The sequence below is a fragment of the Halyomorpha halys genome, unplaced genomic scaffold (assembly GCF_000696795.3).
Source record: "Halyomorpha halys isolate HHAL.00 unplaced genomic scaffold, Hhal_1.1 Scaffold998.1, whole genome shotgun sequence".
Lineage (NCBI taxonomy): Eukaryota > Metazoa > Arthropoda > Insecta > Hemiptera > Pentatomidae > Halyomorpha > Halyomorpha halys.
Window position 1 is genome coordinate 465227 of NW_027109943.1, and position 13982 is coordinate 479208.

Consider the following 13982-nt stretch of genomic DNA (forward strand, 5'->3'; position numbering starts at 1 on the left):
TATATATATATATATATATATATATCATACATCCTATTTTATTGTTACAGATTTGAAGAAAATTAATAGTAGAGGAGTACCAGAAATAGTTTATGTTCTAATGTGGTTAATGAAGGCGTTTTAAGGATGGATGTAGGTAGAGAATGCCAGAATGTGTTTGCACAGATTAGAAAGAAATTTTTTAAGTAAACCGTTCTATGGTAAGACACTACCTCACGTCACACTGTAACCTATGGTAACCACAACTACTAAATAAACCATGCTGGCCAGCGTTGAATAGAAAATGATATGTTTGCATTATATAGTTACAAAAAATATCTCTTAATATGTAATAATGGACAATGGGCCTTTGAGATTGCACATTAGTACCAAGCCAAAGAATTCCCGATCGAAAAGATAACGTTTTCAGCGTTAACACTTTTCTATGTGGAGTTTTAAAAGCTTGAAAGTGCTCTAAATTTTTTTATCTCAAGAAAAATTCTTTCTGAAGAACTTAAGAGGCTTCGCAGATATGATGTTCAATATTTTATCTTAAGTGGAAATGGAATAGATGTTTAATAGAATGGTTCCCAACCAGTGGGCTGCGGTATGGGTCGGAAGTATACATTTTATGAGGAATTATTGTTAAAACTGCTTCTTACCTTAGCCGATGTTCTAAAAGGTTTTAAAGTATGTTATTAAACATTCCTAAGCAATCTAATTATCAAATATTTTCTATGGGAGACCTCACTTTTCCCAATTAGGGAGTGGGAGTGATACGCAGATAGTTCGGCTCCTGGTTTAGGGGCCGTGTGTAGTTCAATTTATGTCACAGTGGGCCGCAGTCTCCAATATGTTGGGAATCATTGGTTTAATAAATACTTTTTACATATACCTATATTACATTCATTACTTATGGATGATAAAACTTGGATTATAAGTACAATAATTTTTTTTTCAATCATCGCATAAATATTATATATAAATGAATGTAAATTAAAATTAAAAACCTGATATAAAATAATAAATTCTTTAATTGATCTAAGAATAAGGAATGGTGTGCGATATAATATTGTTTATATATATACAGAGAGAGAGAGAGAGAGTGAGAGAGGGGGTGTAGATGAATTCAATAAGGGGTCATTTATCATGCTTTGAAACTGTAGTGGAAAAATAATTCCATAGAACTGACCAATTTATTATATCCTGCTTTAAAATTTCCAAATAGCACTGAAGAACACTATCCCAGTTACCAACTGAAGGATGTCTTCTTTTCCTTTGAACGTCTTTCATTTCGGAGAAAAATGAACAATCTACCACAAAAGAAATGTAAGGTTCATCTGATTTAGACAGGAAACAGCGATCTAATGATCCATCTAGTGTAAACAGCTGGAGATACAGACCAGGAGAGACTGAGTGGGAAACTTGGCTAGTGAAAAATCTGTTAGTTTATCCTGACCTTTTATAACATAAAAACCAGCATTTATGAATATGTTTTTTCTCTAGAACAGAGTGTTTCTAGATCTTAGATTTATATATGTATAGGTGTTGGTGTACGTGCGCGCACGCGTTTACAAATCACTACCTATTCCATATTTTTTTTATCAATTTTTACCAAATATAGATTCCGCCCACAACTTTCGATTATGCATTAATACACGAATTGACTGGCACATATTTCAAAAACGATTCGTCCAATTTTGCTGAGAGTTGGAAGAAAAAAAAAAGTTTCGAATTATTGCAGACATTGGCATAGTATTGCATTATAGTATAAACTACATCAAACCAGGTACTTTTGCTTTCGAAAAAGAAAACATGAAGATAAAATAAAATATAGAAAGAGTAAGGAAGCTACACCCATGTTCTTGACAAACTTTTTTATTTGGATACTTATTTCAACTGAATTTATTATTTACTTTATTGCAATTTATGATTTCTTTAGTTCGTAAACCTCCAAATGATAAGGTGGAATGGATCGGTTGCAGATGGTATCACATCCAGCCTGGGTACGAGCCACGGGCTGTTAACCCTGGAGCGAGGACGAGATTACTGGGGCCAGTGCTAGCAGTGGAGGCGGTCACAGAGCAGGACTCGGGCCTCTACAAGTGCAGTGCTGAGAACTCGGCAGGCGAAGCCTCAGCAGAAGTCCGCCTCTCCGTCCTGGGGCAGCTGATCGTGGAGGTCGACCCTCCCCTGGCAATCGTTAGGATGGGCGGCACGGCGGAGTTCAGATGTATCGTGTCTCATGCATCTTCGTCACATCTCATCACCTGGTAAGTATCTCAACGATGTCTTCTTTTTATGTATTTCTTTCATTGCAGTGTTATTTAATGATGCTAATTTGATTTTTGTCAACGATTTTTCAATAAAATATCAACTTCTGGAAAGTTATTTTTTAAAAAATATTATAGGTGTATCTCATGTTTTTTTTTTAATTCACTAATGTGTATTTCATTTCAATAAATTTCTGTTTCTGTATATATATAATCAGTCACTACAGACAATTATAACACTTGCCATTACCGCAAGAGTCAGGGGGGGCTCAGATCAGACATACTGAAGGTCATTTACGAAACAGCATTAATTCCAAAAATACTGTATGGTGTACATGTTTGGTATCATGGTGTAAATCGCTAGAGAAATTTTGAGAAACAAAAGAGACTTCAAAGGCAGATAGCAATAAAAATATGTAAAGGCTTCAGTGCACTCTGATATGAGGCTGCCATCATCCTTTCTGGAATGCTATCGATAAATTTAACTATAAATGAGGAAGCTGAGTTATACGGAATCAAAAACTTACACGCTGAGTGAAAGCACATATCACATAACGAGAGAACTGCCAATTCAATCCAACAAATGGCTACATCTTACATCATACATACATGTACTTTCACCAACAAACCCTCTGACTCTGACTAAGTGACATATACACCGACAGTAGCAAGATGGGTGGTAACGTTGGTTGTGTATGGACAGGTTCAGATAGACTTGAAAATGTAATAGAATATCAGTAAAAGCTATCATCATGGTTTCCAATAATCAGACCGAGAAATTAACATTTTAAAAACTTTAGAAAACCTCCTTGAAAATACTTCTAAGGTGCATTCGCATATAGTCTTACAGACAGATAACATGAATGTTCTGCACTCACTCAATAACACAAACATTCGCGACCCACTGACTCAGGAAATAAGTAGTATGCCTTTCTTGGCATGGAACATGTATAAAGGAAATAAATTATCTCTTTATGGGTTTACCATATAGAGAAAAAAATAACAAATATATATATATATTTGTGTGTGTAAAATAATATATATATGTTATTTTACACATATATATTCAATAATTTTTATTGAATAATAATAATAATAATATAATCTGCACAATCAAGAGAATTAAGTTTTAGATTTCTAAGTATTAATTCACAAAATTAAAAATGATGGCAATGTGCAACTAAAAAATAATATAACAGAATAATTTATTTAGATAATGAAAATATAGGAGATGAAGAAAATTCTTCTTCTTTTATTAACACAACAGGCGCATGTAGCTGCCCTTAGCCTGCTAAATGTTTGCCTGCTACCATCTCAACAGCCGCCAACCATCTCTCCCTATCTTCTGTCAGGGTAACTGGGATCCTTAGTTATTGCATATCCTGCCCCTACCACGTCGCCACACACCATCCGAAACGTAAATGCACAGTTCATCAGCCTCTCTTTCTTCGCTCATCTTCGTCACATGGCCAAGCCATTTATGCCTCTGTATCCTGATTGATGTACGAGGAGATTCTACATTCCTTGTAGAGCCCGAACAGTTAACACTCTTCCTTCTTCGTCAATTACCGTTCTCGCATTCGGCCCTAAGGTCCTCCTCGAATTACTCTTTCAAACCTATCTAGCAGGTTAATGTTTTTATTCCTCTACGTTTCTTCACCCTATGTGACGATTGTCCTTTCAACGTTTTGTTCAGGGTGGACTTGTGGGTACGGCTTTTGATTAGCCTTAAAATGGAGAAATAGGCTCTATTTCCAGCTGCAATCCTGCTTTTAATTTGTTCTTCACTCTGGTTCTCATTGATAATAGAGCCAAGGTAAGAAAGGTTTCTTACCACTTCGAAAATGTAGCGGCCCATTACAAAGCGACTCTGCCTCTGGTCCAGAGGCTTTTTACCCAGTAACATAATCTTCGTTTTTTCCCCATTAATATACAGGCTCATATTTTTTTTTTTGACATCCATCGCTTCGAAAGCCAAATTAAGTTTAAGTAAAAATACAACAAAACTGACGCACATTCCCACCTATCATCCCTAGTAGATAAGTTAAACGTTTTTGAAAATATCAATTTGTAGCGCTTATTTAACAGAGGTAAATATAAATTTTTAAATAAACTGAACAAGACTTTGATGTAGAATTCTTATTTGTCAGAAAAACCTTTACTTTTCAAAATTAGATGTATTTATGATAAGAAATGTTGTTTTTCAATTGTTAATGAGTAAAAATTAATAGGTATGTATAAAAAGATGTTTCATATGTTATCAAATGTAAATTCCATTATGAAATTAGGATATATATTCCTCCATATTTTAATAAACATTTTATGGATTTAGTATACTTATTTTAAATAATCCTTAAAACGTTATTGTCACTGTAAGACTGATGTAATTATCATTTGTAAATGTTTTGGTACTATCTCATGTAGATAAGTTATAATCATAACGTAATTTTACAGGGAATAGAATGATAAATTACATAGATCAGGCTAAATATTTATTGATTTTATTTATTTATTTACCGCTGTTTCAGTCCAGAGAAATAATGGGGAAATTAGCCTAGTTAGTAAAATAACAAACAAATAAAATGTTAGTAAGATATAAGAAAAACGAGATAGAAAAGAAAATTCTTAATGTACTAAATAAAAGAAAAAACTAATATATAACTAACTACCTAGTTTCAATCCTACAAAGAGAATACTATTTAAAACATAAATATCTAAAAATAAAATCTATAAAAAAATATAGGTTAGGTTATTATTAAGAAACATAGAAAACTTTCAATAAATTACAGATAATTATCACGTTTTGAATTAACTAAATAGAAAAAAAAATTCTTAATCAACCAAAAATAAGTTGAAATATTCTAAAAACATACTCTTGAGAATGGTTTATTACTAAGAAATCAAATGAAAAAAAAAAATCGAAATAAATACAAAATTGAGTTAACCAGAATAGTTTTAGTTAAATACTTTCCTATTTATTTTTATATTAAAGACATTCATAAAATATGTGAAAACACCATTTACTTTATTTTGATGGCCTAGGTTCGAGAAGCTAACTAAATTCACAAATTACTGCCTCACGTCGTCAAAGGATGATATATATATATATATGTATAAATGTTTTTCTCTCAGTGAAATGAAAGTTGTTTAAATTAAAATGCTATGAACTAACCGTCAGATTCATTCAGAGTAAATCCTGGATTTTTTTATTACCTGGACTTACTTGGGCTATTAATTTTATTTTATTGATGTAAGTAAAGAAGATATGTCCAAATGATGAAACATTAACATTAAAATTATAACAACTTTTTTTATGATTTGTTAAGTATTTTCTTCGATAAATTAATATTATTCTGGTTTAAGATTTAATTTTAGAATTCTCAGATATATTTTTATTTATCTCTGGTTTTAAAATAAAATTAACTCATACTAATATTATAGACGGTAAAACTTATTTTATCTTCTTACAATGTTCCTTGCTTTACGTGTTTCACACTTTAGAAGCTTGGCTTATCTTGCCAGGCTTAATAAGATGCGATCTTTTCATAAACTTCTTCATTGTCTGCCTTTTCTTCCATGATACGTTTTGTTTCGACCGAGAGAATTCGTTAAAATATATAGAATATTGTATATATATTTTTCTATTTAAAGGCCTATTTCATTACATTTTATTTCATATCAAATATTTCATTTTAAAGGCCTCGCGCCGTTTTTTTTAAATAACTAAATAAATAAAAAAAATTTTTTTTTTTTAAATTTATTTATTGAGATTTACAACTGTGCACAACCATTAAATTTGAAGTAAGATCATAATGGTATGGTACAGGCATGTAGAGAAACTACCCATTGGTAGCACTCATTAAACTAAAACATTTTTACAATGTAAGTTCTTGAGGCCATCTTCTTTTTAGGCACCTCGGAGGAATGTCAGGAGTGGAAGAGGAAGCAAGGTTAGAAACTAATGGGTTTGGGTTGTTTGGGAGTTTATAATGGAAGGATTGATATCTGATTCGGGCTACATCGGTTACATTAAGTTCTTTATAGATGATTTTATTTGTGCCAAAGTAAGGAGCATTGAGGATTTTACGAAAGATTTTGGATTGTAAAGATTGGATACGAGAGGAATTTAAAGGTTTTTATCTAGGATCCATCCTAGAGGCGCAAACTAAAAGAAAGACAAAGAGTGAAATTATTATTGTGAAATGTAAATAATTGAATTGGTTCCTTTTTTTTTTTTTACATTTAATCAACATAAAAATAAAGTAACTTTATACGAATGTTCTCCTGTTGACAAAAAAAAAAATTAACGAAGCTTTTAGTCTGAAATTGTTAACCCCCAATTACAATTGCAAAGAATGTCACAGAAATCCGATAATTTCAATTTATTGGAAATGGGTAAAGGGTGGTTTAATTGATTTAATTATAGTAGAACCTTTCTAATTACCTTAATTCTCTGCCTCCAGCTTCAGTCATTCGGATAATCCTTCATGAAAATTGGAACATCATTGACCCGGAGAATCTCTTCGTATTAATTCGAGCAAGGCCCAAAAAAGGCATTGATTATTGATTAACATTTTAATTTCTATGTAACCCAATGTTTTATTTCTCTTTTCTTATGTTATATATGGGAACATTGACATCGTTACCTATAATCCTTTTTTTCTTTTTTTTTAATAATTTATTTATTGCTATTTACAACTATATGAATAAATATACATCAAGTATTTTTGCTGTTAGTGATATGATGACGTGATACAAACATGTGGAGAATCTACCTATTGATAGAACTCCAAAAACATTTCTAGAGGAGAAGATCTCGAGGCCATCTTTTTTTCAGACGCCTAGGATGATAATTAGGTAATGAAGGGGAAGCCAGGCTAGAAACAAGTTGATTTGGGTGGTTGGGAAGTTTATCATGGAAGGATTGGTATCTGGTTCTGGCCAAATCGGCGACATATGGGACATTGAGGTCCTGATGGATGATTTGATTTGTGACAAAGTAAACAGCATTAAGGATTTGATTCGGGAGGAATTCGATGGTGTAGTAGAGCCCCAAAGCTCAACTCCGTATGTCCGGATACGCCTTATAATAGTCATGTAGATCAGTATTTTGAATGGATTGCAAGTTTAGACCGTGAGCAGTTTCCTGTCTTTTCAGCCTTGTATGAGGATTCCATGTCAGTCGTTTGTCCAGATGTAGTCCTAAGTGAGGGATCTGTTCAAGAGGAATAAGTGGGGTATTATTAAAAGGTACTGTTGGGCAAGACGAAGGTTTACGACGAAGGGTAAATGTGATTTGGTGGGATTTATTGGAGTTTATTTTAATCCTCCAGTTTTGGGACCATTCTTCAAGGGTAGTGATGTGGGATTGGAAGGTACATATAATCCCTAGTTGGCAAACATTTATATTTACAAATAATATGGTTTAGATATAAAGAAAATTATAATTAAGACAACCGATGATGGTTTTGCTATGTATAAATTAAATGATAATGGGCCAGACACGAATGGCATTCAAAAAAGTTCAGTGATTCAGGACTCTCAAATACTTTTTTTTTATAATCTCCTCCTTGGTAACCAGCTCATCATCATCCCGATCAGCCGCTAATAAAAAGCAAAATAAATTTGTTTCTAGTTATTTTTCTGTTTATCTTTGTTGAGATATAACAGTATTTAAAAAAATCTAGCGAATTTTGTGTGATGCACATACCGCACGCATCACACAAATTTCGCTTACCATCATACGTTGAGTTGAAATTAATCATCGCTTGGTTCAGAACAAATAATTTATATTATTCATATTGGTGTTTTATCAATGGGTAGATTCTCCACATGTTTGTACAATGTCATATTTTCACGTACTGCAAATTTACTTGTATATATTTTTATAGTGATGTAAATAACAATAAATAAAGTATTTAAAAAAAAAAATATTATTCACTGTGACAATACTTTCATGTAATAATTTTCGAAATGTGCTTTTCAGTTGATAAATTGACAAACTCAATATTATTTCTTATTATATATTAATAATATTACAATATATTATTATATTATTTATAACAATATTGCAATATTATTAGCATAAATAATAATACAATGCATATATTTTAACGACATTTGATGTCCTTACAATGAAATATGATCATAACACTTTTAAATTATTATTTTTCATTCGGAATAAGATTTTATTAAATTAAAGAAAAATATTAAGAAAAATTACCATTACCTAGGGTTATCCGAGTGATACTAATTTTTCTTCCGTGTATCTTTTTTTTATTTACACATATAGTACAATAACTATAGTAGTAATATAATATATATAATATAAAATTGTTAATGTAGCTCAATAATGATTCGCGCGATCATTGATTTGGGTTTACATATTAGTGCACGCTGCTAGAGTAATTAATTTCCATCTATAGTAGATAGATCACAATACTACGCAGGTACTTCAAGTAGTTGGTGTGCACAGGTACTAAAGGGTCATTACCTAAAGGACCGTGTACCTGAAGTGGTATGCTAGAGAGCAGCAGTTCAGTATATAGACATTCTGCTGTCGATGCAAGGAGGTCATCGATTGCTTAGCACAACAGATATTAAAATATAAACAGTTTGAATATAGAGTTCTTATGAAGGTCATCTCATAACTAGTGATGAATAATGAGTGGAGGAAGGTATTATATCACATTTAGGAAAAATATGGAATTTTGCATTGTAGAATATTTCAAATACGTATAAGTATTTTAAAACGTAAATTTTTGTACTTTTCTTGAGTTAAAAATTGAAATAGTAAATTCAAAATCCATATAAAATCAATAAATTCATTTCTTATCAGATCCGTAAACTTGTAACATTCATCAATTACTACAGATTGTTATCTTCTTCGTCTTCGTTCTACTAAGTCGGATTAATAAAGCAAATGGGGTGTTAGTTCAACTATGTCTTGTAAAAAGAACAAGAATGTCTCCAAGAATACAAAAGTAAGTCTGTTAAACACTAACGTAAAGTCAGTCTTGCTCTGCGACAATGAAACTTGGAAAGTGACTGAAATCATCACCAGATCCCTACAAACCTACCACAATCGCAGCTTAAAAAAAATCCTGGAGATCTACTCGCCTGAAAATATCTCTAATTAAAATCTCTAGAACACGACACTACCTCCTGTACACCTTGAGATGAAGAAAAAGTTGTACAGGTGTACATACTCTTCTTCATAGCAAAAAGGAAACCACAAATACCACGCCTTAGGCTTAGGTTTAGGTTGAGTTTAATTGAAATATCCGCCATTGTAATCAAAAGTCAAGGAAACCAGTGATTAGCTCGTACTCTTCTCCTAATCCTTGCCACGCCCATCGTTCATCACAAGGCCCACCTTTTGGTTTCACTTTTCTTGCCAGCTAACCCCCAACATTATTTTCCTCTCTCGGAGGTTTTTAAATTTTAATCAATTAATAGGTACTTACTACTAAGTACCTACACTACAATACAATCCGTAATGTACATATCTCATGATTTTAATATGTGTTGTAGTAGTGTATTTCACATAACACGCAGAGATTAATCCGCTTAATAAATTATAAGCAGATTAGGATAATAAATGTTTTTTTACAAGCAATGTAATTCAGGAAAGAACTTTGAAGCAGTAATTCGACGAGGCCGTAACATGAGAGATTCCTACTAATGAAGTTGTTCCTTTGAAGTTGAAAAAAAACATTTTTATTTATGACTTCAGCTGCTCCTATTACTACTCCACTTACATCATAAATCCGGTGGCCCAACAGCTTCCAGCAACTGGGGCTTGTTTCCTTTAGGCGATTTCCCAAGGGTTAGATTTTCCTGAGTCCATCCTTTCTTTAGCCCTTCCGTGGGAGTAATGAATGACATCAACCACGAAAGTGTTTCCGACCCACTTAAAACATCAATCTCTAGCGAGCACTATCCTCTTAACTTCTACACAAGGAGAAAATCATCTATCTCTATTACTTCAGACAGGGCATATATATATTATTGCAATGTTATTTATTTTCCTCATTTTTTTCAATATTTTATCTTATTTTGTTATAAGGTTCTATATACAACACTGTATAACTTACCACTTATTAAATGCAATCTAACATTTCAAAAACGTTATTAAACAGAAATTAAAATATCTATAATCCAACTTAATGTGAAAAATAAAAATACATGACAAAAAAAAAAAAGTATTTGAGAACCGAACCAATTTTAGTACGACTTTGACGGCAGTTTCATTCAAAAATTTCACAGGCTTGTATACCTTCTATACTCCCTGGAAAAACATCAAAAATTTAAATGACGTTGGAATAAATAAGCATATAATTTATTACACAACTAATTAATAACAAGAGAATAATTAAACCATCCGCTGTTCAAGAAAAATGTCTTTTTTATAGTTTTACTATCAACCGTATCATACGAGAAAATAAATCAATTCTCACTGAAACTCAAGTTTGATATGATAACTATATTTTACAGACCCTTCTGAATTTAGGGTTTCTTTATGTATTATGATTCCTAATATAATATATTTCTAAAGTCTTATCATTCTTCAACATTAATAAAACCAGTGTTTACTAATTACTTAATAAATATATGAGTGGATAAATCTATTATGTTACAAATAAATAAATCTGAGAGAATATGAATTTAATGACTTTGTATTCATATTTTAGATAGTAAAACTCAATTTTCAACTACTGAAAACTACCGAGATTTAAGGTCTCGAAAAATTATTGAATGTTTAATATTTTTCTTCCAAGTAGAAAGTCCAGTTTTACCGAAAATGACACACATAAATCTTAAATTATAATACAATTTTCAAGCATCCAGAAAACTCTCGGAATATATTTACAATAGATGGTCCTTTTCCTTGTCTAGAAAAAAAAAGAGAGAAAGAAAGGTTGGAGTGGGATTGGATAGAAGAGCGTAGCTCGATATTAATTGAGACACAGGATAAGAACGACTTCAATGGTTCTACTATAATTCAATTAATTAAACCACCTCCTATCTATGTCTAATAAATTGAAAATTAAATGGTAAGTATCTGATTGGTAATCGAAGTAAACAAAAAATTTATATTAATTTTTCTTTTAATCTTTCTTTTTCTTTGTAGTGCTTAGCATTAGCTAACATTTCCACTACCTTTAGGAAAAATACAAGTGAAGATTCTATCTTATAAGGAAAATTGACATTTATCATTTTTTTTTTTTTTTTTTTTCTGGTCTAAACCGAATATCACCCATCAGGAAAATCACACTGGAGGCATAAAAATCTTGTGTTTACAATTTAAAAATTAAATTTTGTTTCTATATATAGAATAATACACGAAACATTGTAGGTTCGGGCGCCATCCTGGAGCCCACTGTGTATCTATTAAGTGTGTACTCTTAATTTGGAAAAAAAAAAATCTGGTGACTATTTGCAACCATTGTTTAAGAAAAAGTACTTCCTTAAAAAGAAAAAACCTAAAACAACACCAACCCAGGAGTGCTGAACCGCTAACCCTTCATGTGTTGTAGTATTACATTTTTTTTTCACTATTTAATTAAAAGGTAATAATTACTACTTGGCAATTTTTTTAAGTTTTAGTAAAACATTACTTTGGGGTATATAGCCTTTTGATTTATCTTTTGAATTTATTTATTGTCTTCATTATAATTCCATAAAAAATTAATAATTTAATATATCTTCAACTGTACTTTATCTCAAGTTCTTCCTTTGGATATTATATAGTGATCTGCCATTTTTAAGAGAACTATTAAGTCTAAATATTCCACGCTGAAATGAAAGGAAATTTAACTTAAATTCATTCCACATACTCATTGTCATAGATGGAATATTTGACAAAATAGTTGAGAATGTTTGGGTAAAATTGTCAATTTATGATGTGATATATCATAGAAAGTCTAACCGAGCTCATTTTTGTTCAAATCGTTCTTAATTACAAAGTTACTCTGAACTTTTTCAACTTAAACAAAAAATATGCCAAGCCCACAGTTTTGGAATTATTTATTGACAATTAAAAAAAAAGTGATAATTTGGCATAAAATCAAAATTGAGTGGATGAGAAGCTAAGATTTACAATTTATTTTACGAATACTAGTTTTCTAGTTAGTTAGCTAACTACCTCTGCCTAAACCAAATTTTTGTGTTGGCATTAATAAAATTTCAAAATTATCAATAAATTGATGTTAATCATTTCTTATTTCACAATTTTTGAATAATTAAAGCTTATAGTTGGTTCGGGTACAGGTAGACAACAACCTATCTCTAATTTACAAGATAATTACTTACACCATACGACCTCTCACCCACTTAATTACGGTCTTGTTCCAACAAGAACGGAAACAAGAAAGGAAACTTACTCTTTTATTACTTAAGATTAAGATATACTTAAGGTAGAAGAAATTATAATTTGACATGATTTTTTTTATCCCCTTCCTGGTCATTTCTGACATACGGGGGTTATCTACTGGTTACCACCCGATTCTAACCATAGTGGAGGACAAATCTTCATATCGTGGGACCGCCTCAAACATAAAAGTCGACTCCCTAGATCGGATTCGAACATCTAGAACTCAGTCACAAAATTTGTGCTAACAGGTGTAATTTAAAGTAAAGGTTGTAAAAAAGGTTAGACGATTTTACTAATTAGTCCCATTTAAACATTGTTTTTTCCTTGACAAAAATAAACATTTTATTTAAATGGAATTATAATTTAGTTCTCATTCAAAATACATTTAAACAAAACAATGGACCAATTTTATAATTTACAAATATCGGAGATTTTCAGACAAGGGTAGCATATGGAATTAAAGACTGCTTTAAATTTCTTCCCCTTTCCTTTTATTTTTGTCCCTAAATTATATTGCCACCGTTAAAGCCATATATTGGATAATAAAGGCCAGAAAGACCTTGTATAGTCGAATAAAACTTCTACTGCTAACATCGCTGCGATATTTGTTTATCGTCTGATCCTCACCTCAACGAAACGACCAATACCGTGGCGTTACCTCAGCTTTAAAAAGGTGTTCCTTCCTTTAATTTTCAATTTTACCTCACAATAATAATATAAGTCTTGTAATTATTTATATTTTTAGGATTTCGCGATAAGCAAAATATTAGGTCATATTAGAAACAAATATGATTTATGTTAGAAATACTATGAATATTTTTTATTGAACGAAATATAAAACATTAAATTATAAATAACCAAAACGTTTTATAAAAATAATTCACATTTTGAGGAAATATTCCACCCACGTGTTTAGCAGACAACGGCTTAATTGGTGTTAATGAATTAAATTTTAATAATTCAGCATGACCTAAGCTCTGACATACTAATGGCTCACTTTAGACATTGCTAAGAAACCACTAATTTATATTCCTGAAACTTTATTTGAACATTCCGTTGAGAAAAAAAAATCTACGATTTTATATTTTTTGTGATAGTTTTATCAGAAACCGGACATTTAATATTTGGGAAAGGTAGTAAAATGTTCAGAATTTTGAAAATTTAGTTCTATTGTACATACAATTCTTAGTCTGTTCCAGTAATTTTTCTACCTGCACAACTTTTCCCATACTCCCTAAATAAATTGAAAATCTCTACCATTTTAACCAATGTCAGCGGTTCTGTGCTTTGTAAGAAAGTACTAATCCCTGAACAACGGTTGTACAAGGAAGTGATTGAGATCACGCTCAACTGCC